The following is a 13550-nucleotide window of genomic DNA, read 5'->3' as shown; positions in this document are numbered from 1 at the left end:
AAAACATCTCAGTCTCTTCTTGCCACTTTTATGTGAGATAATTTACCCCATTCTGTCTCTCCCTTTCTCCCTTTCTCCCTCTCTCAATATATTCCTGTCTCATCCCTTAATTTAATTTTTTTTTTAGGTATTATCCCTTCATATTCAACTGACCCTGTGCCCTCTGTCTATATATATATATATGTGTGTGTGTGTGTGTGTGTATTCCCTTCAGCTACCCTAATACTAGGTCTCATAAATTACAGACATCATCTTTCCATGTAGGAATGTAAACAAAACAGTTCAACTTTAGTAAGTCCCTTGTGATTTCTCTTTCTTGTTTATCTTTTTGTGCTTCTCTTGATTCTTGTGTTTGAAAGCCAAATTTTCTTTTCAGCTCTGTTCTTTTCACTGAGAAAGCTTGAAAGTCCTCTATTTTATTGAAAATCCATATTTTGCCTTGGAGCATGATACTCAGTTTTGCTGGGTAGGTGATTCTTGGTTTTAATCCTAACTCCATTGACCTCCAGAATATCATATTCCAAGCCCTTGGATCCCTTAATGTAGAAGCTGCTACATCTTGTGTTATCCTGATTGTGTTTCCACAATACTCAAATTGTTTCTTTCTGTCTGCTTGCAATATTTTCTCCTTGATCTGGGAGTTCTGGAATTTGGCCACAATATTCCTAGGAGTTTTCTTTTTGGGATCTTTTTCAGGAGGTGATCGGTGGATTCTTTCAATTTCTAGTTTACCCTCTGGTTCTAGAATATCAGGGCAGTTCTCCTTGATAATCTCTTGAAAGATAATATCTAGGCTCTTTTGTTGATCATGGCTTTCAGGTAGCCCAGTAATTTTTAAATTCTCTCTCCTGGATCTATTTTCCAGGTCAGTGGTTTTTCCAATGAGATATTTCACATTGTCTTCCATTTTTTCATTCCTTTGGTTCTGTTTTATAATATCTTGATTTTTTATCAAGTCACTAGCTTCCACTTGCTCCAATCTCATTTTTAAGGTAGTATTTTCTTCAGTGATCTTTTGGACCTCCTTTTCCATTTGGCTAAATCTGCCTTTCAAGGCATTCTTCTCCTCATTGGCTTTTTGGAGCTCTTTTGCCATTTGAGTTAGTCTATTTTTAAGGTGTTATTTTCTTCAGTATTTTTTGAGTCTCCTTTAGCAAGCTGTTGACTCATTTTTCATGATTTTCTCACATCACTTTCATTTCTCTTCCCAATTTCTCCTCTACTTCTCTAACTTACTTTTCCAAATCCTTTCTGAGCTCTTCCATGGCCTGAGACTAGTTTATGTTTTTCTTGGAGGCTTTTGATGTAGGCTCTTTGACTTTGTTGACTTCTTCTGGCTGTATATTTTGGTCTTCTTTGTCACCAGAAAAAAATTCCAAAGTCTGAGTCTGAATCTGAGACCATTTTCGCTGCCTGTTCATGTTCCCAGACAACTACTTGACCCTTGAGCTTTTTGTCAGGGAATGACTGCTTGTAGAGTAGAGAGTACTTTGTCCCAAGCTTGAGGGGCTGTGCTGTTGTTTTCAGAGCTATTTCTACACAGCAAGCTCTGACACACCAGCGCTCCTCTCCCCCAAGAACCACCAACCAGGATTACAGCCCATATCCAGGCAGGACAAAGCAGGCTCTGCACTCCTGCTCTGATCTGCCACTTAATTCCTCCCACCAGGTGGGCTTGTGGCCAAAAGCAACTGCAGCTGTAACTCTGAAAGCAGCTTCAGAGCTTCACCACCTCCACTGCCCCCCGGGGTGGTGGCCAACCTCGAACTCCTTTCACTCTGTCCCAGCAGCTTTTCCCACTAACCTGCTATGTTGTCTTTGGCGTTTGTGGGTTGAGAAGTCTGGTAACTGCCACAGCTCAATGATTTAGTACCCTACAAGCTGTTCTGCCCGGCTCCCAGTCTGGGTGGTCCTGGCGTGGCCCACGCTGGGCTCTGCTCTGCTCCACTCCCAGTTCCGTGTGATAGACCCTTCCCAGTGACCATTCAGGCTGTCCTGGGCTGGAGCCCTTCCTCCCTTTGCTATTTCATGGGTTCTGCAGCTCTAGAATTTTTTCAGAGCCATTTTTATAGGTGTTTGGAGGGACCTGGGGAGGGAGTTTAAGCAAGTCCCTGCTTTCCAGCTGCCATCTTGGCTCTGCCCCCACTTCAAACATCTCAGTCTCTTAAGAATCAGTCAGTCATCAGGCATTAAACTTGTGATATGCCAGACACTATGCTAGGCACGCATGGGGATACAAATAGAATAACTGAATTAGTTCCTCCTTACAGGTGAGCCAAGGGCCAGTAGAAAGATAAGTGATATCCTGTGTGTAATTAGTGGTGTAAGAGATCATGGAGGAAGTGTAGAATTGCCAAATGGTGGTGTACCAGTCAAGTAGCGAGATAATGGAGAAATAACAGCTGGATGGCCCAAGTATGTCATGAATTATTCCAAGACTTCTTATGCATATCAACTCACAGATCAATTGCACTATTGAAGAAGTATTAGTAATATGGATAATGTAATTATTTTATCAGAAAATTCAACTTGGCACGGTTCTGTTCAAATTAACATTTTTGATTGATGTGTATTAAGTATGAGTTTAAGCTAATATATTTGGCCCAAGAGTAATAACAACAATTCTTATCTGGATGATTTACGTGTTTTCTGCCCTAATAGCATTACACTCTGAGAGCAAGGACTATTTTTTGCCTCTTTGTATCCCAAGCTCCTGACGACAGGGGTAAACATTTATTGACTACTTTCATGTCATTTTTTTGCACAAAAGATAGAATAAATTATACAGTGCTTAGTTTGAGCTTCATTTAAACAATATTATAGTTAATTCAGAGCCATGCATTCTGCTTATCCTTCTTAATTTTTAGTGAAAACCCAAAAATGCTCTAGAAAAGTATGTCCAGAGAAGTCGACAAGCAGAGCGGATGATAAGGTGCAGAACCAGAGGTGCTCCACAAACCAGCTTTTAATGAAAAGAGGAAACTTCACAGCAAATTAAAGAGAATTCCCAACCAATGGGCTGCAATTGGACCAAGTTTTATGTGTAGCATCACTTAGATATTTTTATTTAAAACAATCTAGAATTTAATACTCCTTAGGTAGCAGGAGTTACTGGCCAATAGAGGATTTCCCTAAAGGCCTAACCAAAAATGGCATGTCCCCCATAGCCAGCAATAATGAAAATCACAAGGCTAAAAGGGAACTCATTTTATTACCTTCTCTGAAGACATGACTACAGATGTGCTAAGGCCATTTAAAAAAAATTTTATCCCAGAAACAGGAATTCTAGAATGATTTCCTAATAACTAAGATCCTATTCCATTATAACTCCGGTAATGCTTATGTTTCATTCTGTGTTGCTCAGCGGGTGCTAAAATCTTCAAGAGACCTGATTTAGATATCAGGGAGGTCAAGAAGATAACCACACTGAAGGTGTGCCCTGGCACTGTTATGGCCCCATGTACATGGGGTCTATATGTAGTCAAGTATCTATGTGGTTGCCATTGAGGAAGGTTGTGGCAACTCGACTCCTCATTACACTCCTGGTCTCATGTAGTATTTCACTTCATTGTTAGCAGAACTTACTGGTGTAGTCTTCAGTCTGTCAGTTAAACCCTTCCTCGATTTGCCTCCAACAAGTTTTATGATAAACATTTATCTTGGATGGGAAGGATTGAACGGATAGTTTACAGAGGATATTAGCATAAATGAATGAAATAAAAATTTGCTCAGCACTTAACTGTGTGTGGGCACTGTGCCAAACACTAGGGGTGCCACTTGAAACAGGAAAATAGTCCCTGCCCACAAGGAGCTTACACTCTAATAGGAGGTCAAACATATAAAGGAGTAGTGGGAGGAGGGAGATTGTGGACGGGGAAGTTATAAGGATAGCAAATGGAATCATTGAGGAATTGATTGACAGGCCCTTTCTAGGAAGGTTAGATTTGATTCTTGTTCCCAGTGCTAGAGATGAAGGCCAAAGGAAGGGGAACGGGGGGCGATGTTATGAGGCGCAGCATGGAATCCGGATGGCTTATGGAACAGAAGTATACGGGTCTTGGTGGAGCTTGAAATGGTGAAAGATACTGTGGGGATGGGGTGGGGAGGAGAGCGGTGCTTAGGTGGGTTTTTCTCTCCTACTGTCTCACTTAGCTGTATGGAAGTGCATATCCCACCACCAGTAGTAGAAGCTCAACCTTTTTTGGAATCAAGGTCCACTCACAGGATAAAATTTTTCATATTACCTGTTTTTGTCTGGATGTCAGAGTTTGGGTATAATTTACCCTTGTAGATTGTGGTGTTAGTCTCCATTTTGATCTGATTATGACTTGGTGAAATGTATCTGTAAGGTTTTTAATAATAATAGCAACTAGCATTTATGTAGGGTTTTCAGTTTTGCAAAGCATTTTATATATATTATCTCATTTAATCTCTACAATAACCCTTCGAAGTAGGTGCTATTATTAGCCCTGTTTTACAGGTAAAGGCACATTGAAGGTCAGTGACTTGCCCAGGGTCACACAGCCAGTAAGTATCTGAGGCAGCATTTGTACTCAGGTCTTCCTGGCTCCAAGTCCAATGCTCTATCCTTTATAGCACCTACATGCCTAGACCATATGTTTTGGGGTAAAAATCTTACGGGTTTGAGGAAGATAACTGCCTGTCTTATCAAATGATAATGAAAACCCATCAAGTTCAGTTATGGAGTTCTGATTTAATTATTTGATTTTAAAATATTTGGGCATAAGTCTTCTTAGGCTTTTTCTTTTGTTTGGACTGACATCACTTTAGGCGGTTTAGCTGATTTTTCATACCGTATATAATCTATCAGTAATGTAACATGTGTGGGGTAGACACCTCACACCTGGATACTTAATTACTTTACTCTGTGGGCTGATCTGATTCCTCTAACCTGCCCTTACTCTGGCAGATCTGGATTTCTAGGGATGGGCCACCACATAGCTACTCTCTATTGATCAGGGTCATGGAGATTACCCTGTTTTCATTTCATTTAAACAAAACCAGACACTGACAGTGATGACACATAGGATCTTAAACATAATGGATTCCCTTAGCAAGAAGTAAAAAAATGTAATAATACCACAACTACAGACATATTAAAGCAAATGAAAGAATGATAAATATATCAAAATACATTCAGTCAGTAAACTTTGATTAAGCTCTATATGCCAAGTGCTAGGAATACAAGGAAAGGAAAAAGACAATCCCTGACCTGGAAGACCTCACAGCCTGAAGGAGGAGATGACGTGCAAGTAACTATGTACAAACAAGGTATAGACAGGGCAGATTGAAGACAATCAACAGCTGGGAGGCACTAGAATGAAGGGGGAACAGGAAATGCCCTTCATTATCTGGGAGGGAGAGTGGGTGCAAACAGAAACCTGGCAGGAAAATAGATGACTCTCTCTCCTGCTTTTGTCCCATGAGCTCTGATCTCTCAGCCAACCAGGAGTCTCAGACCAGAGGAAGCCTTGGGCAGCAGGCTGTGTGACTTCCTCACCCAGCTCCAAGGCATCTGACCCCCACTGGTGGTTTCACGCTTCACCACTTTCAGTGACTTAAATTGGAGCCTCCTGGGATTTAGAGCTTTGCCTTTTACTGATGATATGGAAGAACCACCAGATCTCCCTCCTATGAAATCAGTAGTTAGGATTTTGCCTCTCTTTGTATCCCTAGTGCTTAACACGGTGACTGGGACTTAGTAAGCATGTAAGAAAGAATTATTTTCTTTTTCCCATGAGAGCTCTGGAATTTGTTATAATATTCCCGGGAGTTTTAATTTCAATATCTCTTTCAGGAGGTGATCAGTAGACTCATTCTATTTCTATTTTACTCCTTGGATCTAAGATATTGGGGTGGTTTTCTTTGATTGTTTCTTGAAATATGGTGTCTAGGACCTTTCTCTGATCATGGCTTTCAGTTAGTCCAATAATTCTTAAATTATCTCTCCCTGGTCTGTTTTCCAGGTCAGGTGTTTTTCCTCTGTGATATTTCACATTTTCTCCTATTTTTTTTTCATTCTTTTGATTTTGCTTTATTGTTTTTCATGTCTCCTGGAGTCATTAGCTTCTATTTACCCAATTCTAATTTTTAAGGAATAATTTTCTTTGGTGAGCTTTGGTTCCTCCTTTTCCATTTGACCTTTTTAAGAAGTTCTTTTCTTCAGTGATTTGTTTTGCCTCTTTTACCATTAGTTATTTTCTTTAGTATTTTTGGTGCCTCTTGTACCAAACTGTTAATTCTCTTCACAATTTTCTTGCATCATGCTAATATCATTCCCCAATCTTTCTTTAACTCTTTCAGGAATTCTTGTGAGGCCTGTTTCCAGTTTCCAATTGGCATTTTTCTTTGAGACTTTACGTGTAGCTGTTTGATATCATTGCTTTCTTCTGAGTTTGTATCTTGGTCTTCCCTGCCACTGTAATAGCTTTTTATGGTTAGGCCCTTTTTTGTTGTTTGCTCATTTTTACAGCCTATTTCTTGACTTTGAACTTTGTGTTAAAGTTGGGCTCTGCTCATCTAAGGAAGTGAAGACACTGTCCCAAGTGTCAGGCTGTTCCATGCTGCTCTTTTCAGAGCTAGTTCTGGGAGACTGTAATGGTGCTTCCAAGGTGATGTGATCCAGGGAGAGGTGTGGTCACTGTTCTCCTGGTCTGTACTCTGCTCTTTACCCAGGAAGGGCCTCTGCTCCCCTGCAGTCACAAGTGTTATTGCTTCTCTTGGCCCTGCTCTTTTGTGACCAACCACAAGTGCTCCTCTCCACCCTGGAACTGTACCTTAGAACTGCATATGGGGTAATAGTGTTGCCAGTCAGTGCCAGCCCAAGGTCTCCTATAGGCTCTTTCTTACCACTTCTCGGCCAAGGGCTCCCAACGCTACTGCTGCAGCCGCTTGTAAGGCCTACCGCTGGCACTGCTGCCCCATGCTGGCCCCCATCCCAGGACCACAGGCCTCTCCTGCCAACCTCCTAAGTTGTTTTAGGCTGGAAACATTTTTTTACCCTGACTATGTTGGCTCTGCCACTCCACAGTTTGATTTGATGTGTTATTTTAAAGTTGTTTGGAGGGGAATGTTGGGAGAGTTCAGCTGGGTTGCTGCCATCTGACAACAGCTTTCTAAGAGCCCTTCTTGTACCAGCATTCTCTGTTCTTTGTTCTCTATAAAGTCAATATCTATTTTTCTCACTCCTTTGCTGGGCTCTGTTGGGATCATTGGCTTCCTTTGGTCAAGTCTGTCTCAGATTATCTGCCCCACTATGGCCTCAAGTATCCTGGGCTGCCTTTGGCCCTCAGTAGTCCTGTCACTTCAGGGCCTGTCTGCCTTTGCTTGAATCCTTATCTTAACCGACAAGGTCCAGCCTTTTTCCTCTTCAAGACAAAGGGCCTGATTACCAGACCCCCAGTCTCCACAAGCCAGACCCCTCCTGCTGAAACCCAGGGTGTGCTTTTCTAGCTGTGTTTTCAGATAACACAATGGTAAAGGTAAATGTTAATTTAAGAATCCTCCAAGGATCAACATCACAGTCATATTAAAAGACCTGTCTTGAGAATATACCAGTAGAAAGATTCTACTTGGCCAGACTTGATTAATGGGACCTGGAGGGACTGAGATAGGAGGCTGTAGGTTTCACAGAAACAGTAGGGGTCAGTAGAGACCTCACTCCGTACTGCCCAAGAGCCAACTCTCTTCAGCTGGGATGGTGGAAACTCCAGGGAGGGCGAACACAGAGATCCAGTAGGGGACCGAGCCAAAGAAGCAGGAAGCAGACACTCACAGAGGGGATCTGAGGTCAGGGCAGGCAGATGGAATCTGTAATGGACAAGGCCAGGAGAGAGTGAGGAGGCTCTTGGGGCTAAGAAGCAGGTGGGAGGTCAGAGTCAGGGGAGGTCACACAGGAAGGGAGGCTGGGCTAAGAGTCACAGGCAAACCACATTCATCCGTCTACTCCAGGAAAGGGAGGGGAGGCAGAGCCCTCTGACAACATCAAGGAGCCTCTCCCCCTTTTAATTTTTAAATTTAATTTCTTTCACTTAATAAAAATCTATTTTTGTCCCTCCCACCTCCTCCACCCAAATTGAAAAAAAGAAAAACAAAACCCTTGTAAAAACTATGCATAGTCAAAACAAATTTCCAATTTGGCCCATCCAAAACATGTGTCAGTCTGCATTCTGAATTCATCATCTCTCTGTCAGGTGGCAGGTAGCATTTGCTATCATGGGTCTTTTAGAGATGGGGCCACTGGGGAGAGTCCCTCCCAAAGGGAGTGTGCACCCAGGACCTCGTAAACTGAGTCACGTGAAAGTCAGGTTGGCTGAGCACCCCAGCGAAGCTTGTTAAATAATCTTATTAGAGAGAGCTGTCCTCAGAGCCAGGAAGATGTGAGTCCAGATCCCTCATCTGACATATCCTGCCACCTGGGCAGAGCTGTGGGCAACTCTGTAAGACTGTCAGTTACAGACCACACCTGCATTGGTAGAGGGGATGTTCTTCACCTTTGACTTTCCTAAACCGGTGACATCATGATCCCAGCCCTCTTCTGATTATCTTGAAATCACATAGCCTGTATAGTAGTATCATATTGGTCATGGAAAGACACAGACTAAGATAGTGAGCCATCTCAGGGATCCCACTTTACAGGATAGTTTAAATAACTGCAAGCAACTTATGTTTAGTCCAGTCATCTAAAGCAATTGGTTAATAAAATAGAATAAAAAAATCCTTATCCACGATGCTTTCTAGACTTGATGAAATAGACTTGATTGAGTTTATAATGACTGCTGACTTAATGATCTCATTCACTTTGTTTTATGGATGTGTAGAATGAATGTTAAATTAAATGTTACATGTTTGGCTTTTTGGTTATCCTTATGACGAAAGTCACCTGGTAAGGTTTGTTTTATAGCTATTAAAATGTACACAGAAAGCTAATGAGTATTTAAGTGCCTACTATTGTGTGGTCAGCTAGGTGGTGCCATAGAGCGCCAGGCCTGGAGTCAGGAATACTCATTTTCCTGAGTTCAAATCCAGCCTCAGACACTTAACTAGCCGTGTGACCCTGGGTAAGTCACTTAACCCTGTTTGCCTCAGTTTTCTCATCTGTAAAATGAGCTGGAGAAGGAAATGACAAATGATGCCAGCATCTTTACCAAGAAAACCTTAAATGGGGTCACAAAGAGTCACACAGGACTAAAACAACACAACAACAACAAAAGTTGTGGTAGACACTATGCTAAGCACTGCTGATACAAGGAAAGGCAAAAAACAGAGACAGTATAAAAAAATTATGTACAAACAAGATATACATGGGGTACACTGGAGATAATCTTAGAGGGAATGCCAAAGAATTAAGGGGCTCAGGAAAGCCTTCTTTTAGAAGATGGGATTTTAGTTGGTATTGAAGGAAGCCATGAAAGTATGAGATAAGAGGGAAAACCTGATTTTCATGTAACCTCCAAATAGTATCGTCTTTTAAAAAAAAACCAAAATTAGGCCTCTATAATTTAGCTGCCAAAAGACAAAAAAGGTAAATATAAATTTAAAAGAGTGATATATACCTTTGTGGTAATGTTAGCTCAAATTGCATTGGTTTAATATACTAAAAAAAAAAAAGGCCAAGAAATAGAAGACTTTTAACAGTGTCTGACTTTTTAACCTGTGATTTTACGATCTCTTCTAGACCTTTAAGCACAATTAATTTTACAAAGCCCAAGAGGGAGAGGGTGGTTCACAGTGCTCTTGGAACAGGCTTGTTTGAGGGTCAGTCAAACCAAAAATGCCTCTGAGCTGACAGGTGCAGCCTTCTGTGGCAGCACTATTGTCCTGGGCCAAAAAAACAGGAACCCCAAGGCTTTGAGGGGCAGAAGTCCTTTGTTCTGTGGTCTGTGATGTCAGGAGGCCTCATTACATCACAGTGTGGTCTGTGAGGCCTGACAGAAAATCAAAGCATCGAAACTTAAATAAGATTTCAGGAAACTGCCAGTGTTAGTTACAAAGCACCTCCAAAAGAAATTGTTTCCTGAAACCATGAAGGGGCTTTGGTTATTTAAGGGCATGTTTGCATTGGTCTGTTTCTCAGTTTTAGAAGCTAAACATTGCATGTTACAATGGAAAGAACCCTGCCTCTGGAGTCAAAGCCCTGGGTTCAAATCCTGATGCTTACTAACTGTTATGACCCCGGACAAGGTATTTACCCTTCCTTTGACTCAGGTTCCTCATCTTTAAAATGCAGGATCTGGACAGGATGGCCTCTGAGGTACTGTCCAGATCACGGCAGAGAGACTAAATGGAACATTCTTGTTGGACATTAGATACACTCTGGCTTCTGAACCTCTGTCTCAAGTCTGTTCAAAGTGGTGTTAACCATTTTCCAGTGTAGCTCAGAATAATGATGATATGTCATCCAGAAGATTCAAGCCTCCCTCCCAAAAAAAATCGTCCAACGCTTTTCAAACCTCCATTTCACTTGGATGTTGGATGATAAATATTAGAACTACCTTTACAAAGCAAACTTGGCAAATTCCCAAGAGACCACCTCATTAGGCAGGGTTTCCAGAGCAGCAATATTTTGACTGAGAGCATCTTATTTTCCAGTAATGACTCAACGTGGCTACGTCTTCTTTGAAAATACTATTATCTCCATATTTCATGTTAATTTTTATCTAGCAGGTTTTTTTGGAGGGGGTAGGATTGTTGTTAATTTTTTCTTCTGTAATTCTCATTGTTGGGGGTATATGGTAAATAAACTAGAATTATAAACACAAATCAGAATTAGTCTCAGTATCAAGAAAATAATTTGCCTCGGAGAGGCATTTGAAGGACTGTCAGCAGTAAATCAGGCTAGATATATCAGGTGATCTAAGTCTTGGGTTCCATCATTCACTTATATGCGAGGAAAAAATGAGGACGGCGCTGTATTAGAAATCCATTAAAACCTCATTAGTCCATGATTTGTGAGCTTTCAAACCAGCTGAGCCTGAGGTTTACCTGTGCTTAGCAAGCTCTTTCTTCATAGAGAGTACAAATTAATGGTGTGACCAAGACCACAGAGGGAACGTTGAAAACCCTTAAAGTTAGATCCAGCTATTTTAAAGAATTTTTAAAGCATCGTCATTTAGATAGAAAAAATATATTCTGATTATAAATCAGTTATCGTGTTCAGTAAAACAGGACTTCCCAGAACCTTTGCTAGCCAGTAGTAGTTCATAGGATCCCGGATTGTAGTCTCAGAGGAGCTGAAAGGGAACTTGATAGCTGTCTTGTTCAAACCCCTCATTTAACAGATGAGGAAACTGGGGTCAGAGAGCACAGGCAGATTGTGCAAGATCACACAAGTAAGCATCAGAGGCAGATTTAGAATAAGCAAGTGAATGAATTCAGTTTTTAATCTAGTTTGATTTGTCACATATGGTAAAAAGTGGTGAATATAAAATTCTTCAAAAATCATCAATTCAGGCTTCTCAATTCAGCCTGACCTTACCCCAAAGTTAGAGAAGATTTATTGTGTATCTCTTCTTCATATTATGACTATGATTAGGCTTAACTGCTTTACATTGCATGAACTTAAGAACACACTCCTGGTATATATCAGCAGAGAGATTACCAATGCCCTACAGCCTTGAGGGAGACTGGGGAGTGTTGGAAAAAGATTCTGAACACACTAGCACAGTATCTTAGGCACCATCTTTTAAAACCTGGCACTTGGATGTTTTGATTTGTTCAACTATTGAGTATGACAGGGATTATGGTTTTGAGAAAAATTTAAAAAAAAACCTTTCCCATAGTAAGAAACAACTAAAGCATATTTTTCATTCTTCAGTATATGCAGGTGCACATGATTTGATTACGATGGTGTCAAAGTGGGGAGGCTTATAGAAAACATTTGCAGTAGTGCGAGTGCTTTGGATCCAAATTATCCTGAAATTTGATGCCATGACTTTAAATTTTAAAATATTGCTTAATGAGTAAATGTCTTTCTTAATAAAATGAGCATGCCTAAGAATGTCTACAAAAGTGGGTCTGTGGTTATCCAAATCAATTCAACAAGTATTTATTAAGCTATACTAGGTTCTAGGGATTCAGAGAAAAAAAGAGAATCACTCCTTGCCCTCAAGAAGCTTCCATTCTACCAGGGAGAGGGGTAGAAGCAACTTGTACACAAAGAAATAAATTCAAGTTATTTGCAGAATAACTTCAGGAGGAGGAGGGCCCTAGCAACTGTTAGGGCATGAAAAAAGGTCTTAAGTAGAAGATCATATTTGAGCTAAAATTTGAAAGGAGGTAATAAATAAGTAACAGGTGATCAGAGTACAGGGGTGGGGGATGATGCCCAAAACCAGAACATGAGGAAGGAGTGCAAAGACGGGGGTCTGGAAAAGGGAATGTCCTGTGTGGGTAGAAGCAAGTAGGCCAGGTAGGCTGGAATGTGAAGTACAGAGGCAAAAGTAATATAAAATCAGCCAACTTATGTGATCATGAGGTGTGCTATGGAATTATTATGGGAAAATGTGTGCTACGGACATTAACAAAAGACATTTATGTTGCAAACAACCAGTCAAGAAGTAAAAAAAAAATTGAGTAAATCCATGAATATCAAACATCATATATCAGTATTGATGAACATTTTTTTGCCAGTCATAACCAAGCAGTGATGCTTTTTTTATTTTTGAGCTGTTTTTATATTTATGACTTTTTCTGTAGCATCATGTTTAATGTGTAAGTTTATATTTTATTGATGCTTAGCTGCTTAATTACAGCTTCATTTCTTAGTTATGCCCCTTAGTGTAAAATTAGCGTAAGCATAAGCAAATGTGGAATGTAATCCAATAACAGTTTGAATGTGTAATTTATATAAGCCTTGTTTTTTTAAAAGTAGGGTACTTAGAAATATGTCTAAAAAAGGAAATTTGCGATTTTTGCTATTACATTAAGAAGACCCAACATAAGCTTCTATAATCATCCCTAAATTAGCACAGAATTACCTATTTGGGGTATTACTCAAAAATAAAGGGTAACTTTCTTAACTTTCAGAATTTGTTATTCCACCTCCTTTTTACTTCGTAGCAAAATTGATTTGCCTTATTGTTCTAAATGTTGGCTACATCGCTAAAATAAAATTTCCTTGAAAGAAAACAAATAAGCGCTTGCATATATCTAGAAAAATAAGAATGTTTATAGACCACACTTGAATATCGTACAGACCAGATTTAGGGGTGGGGGATAGAGAAGGAAGTGCAGACTGTATTGAGATCAATATAGTATATACTTTTTTCCTGACTCATGTCAAAAGATACAGGGTCATTTTGCCACTTGGGAAGAGTCCAGTCTTATAAAGTTTCTGCTAACTTAGGATGAAAGTCCATTTATGCTGAGTGGTAAAAGAATATAAATTTAACTAACTCTACGTTGCCAAGAACTATGGTGTACATTTTCTGGGCTGTTAAATTTTATTGTATTTGCTTACAAGACTGGTTTTGTCTTCTACCAAAACTTTTTTTCTTAAATGATGTATAAATTCTATGTCTGTATTGTAA

General features: G+C 40.2%; 1 protein-coding gene across 2 annotated transcripts in view; it reads left to right on the top strand.

Moving 5' to 3' along the window:
* Nucleotides 1-13550, top strand: part of GSTCD (glutathione S-transferase C-terminal domain containing) — a 189705-nt gene that overhangs the window by 150972 nt on the left and 25183 nt on the right. The gene's annotated exons all lie outside the window — the stretch shown is intronic.

This window comes from Trichosurus vulpecula, chromosome 6, assembly GCF_011100635.1.
Source record: "Trichosurus vulpecula isolate mTriVul1 chromosome 6, mTriVul1.pri, whole genome shotgun sequence".
Taxonomy (NCBI): domain Eukaryota; kingdom Metazoa; phylum Chordata; class Mammalia; order Diprotodontia; family Phalangeridae; genus Trichosurus; species Trichosurus vulpecula.
The sequence above is the reverse complement of the archived record's forward strand: the minus strand, read 5'-3'. Positions and strand labels throughout refer to the sequence as shown.